Source organism: Fukomys damarensis, unplaced genomic scaffold, assembly GCF_012274545.1.
Source record: "Fukomys damarensis isolate Sample0158 unplaced genomic scaffold, DMR_v1.0_HiC HiC_scaffold_17, whole genome shotgun sequence".
Lineage (NCBI taxonomy): Eukaryota > Metazoa > Chordata > Mammalia > Rodentia > Bathyergidae > Fukomys > Fukomys damarensis.
In genome coordinates this window covers 35,084,561-35,085,486 of record NW_022900929.1, presented here as the reverse complement: position 1 = coordinate 35,085,486, position 926 = coordinate 35,084,561, and positions in this window count along the sequence as shown.

The window sequence follows — 926 nt, the reverse complement described above, 5'->3', positions numbered from 1 at the left end:
GGAAAAAAAAAAAAAAAAAAAAAAGTAGAAACAACTCAAATATCAACTGATAAGTATATAAATAAAATGTAGCATACATATATTATTCCACAACAAAAAGGAACTATTCTAGCCTGTTTTCTATTTCTTTAGCAAAATGTCAGAGACTTGTACTTTTAGAACAGGTTTATCTAGCTAATTCTGAGGTTCACAGGCCTGGCACCAGGATCTACCCAGTTCTGGTAAAGACCTCACAGTGGATGGCTTCACAAGGGTGGGTGCTCTGGGAAAGGGAGAGACCACAACAAAACGGAAGCCAAAGCAAGGGAAAGGCTCAGTAATGAATGATCACCTTGTAGGCGATCATTGTAGGACCTCTTCGTGGTTCCATCACCTTTTTATATCACTACACTGAAGACCAAATTCCCAGCACATGAAACCCAGGTAGACAGCCTCAAATCATATGAGCTCACAGCAGGAATGGTATAGTGACACATACTACAACACAGATAAACTTTGGAAACACTATGTTAAGTGAAAGAAGCCTGTCACAAAATATCACAGAGTATGATTCCCTTCTGATGAAATCTCCAAACTGGGGTTGCCATGGTCTTTTGTTTTGGTACCGGGGATCAAACTCGGGTCCTTGTGCTTGCAAGGCAGGTGGCGGAACCACTGAGCTAAACCCCAGGCCTGGTTGCCATGGTCTTGGTGGAGGAGAGATGGGAAGTGGGTTAGGTCTGTTCTACATGATCTATGCCGATCTTCTTCCCATTTGTTTTTTTTCTTGGTCTGTTTGTCTCTTCCTCTTTACTCTCTTTTAGAACATACCTTTTCTCATTCCCTTTCTTTTACTTACCCTCTATGTTCAAACCCTGAAAAATGTTGTATACCATCCATGATTTCGAGGGCCATTTTCATCTCCCACTCTCACTTCGGACAGACTT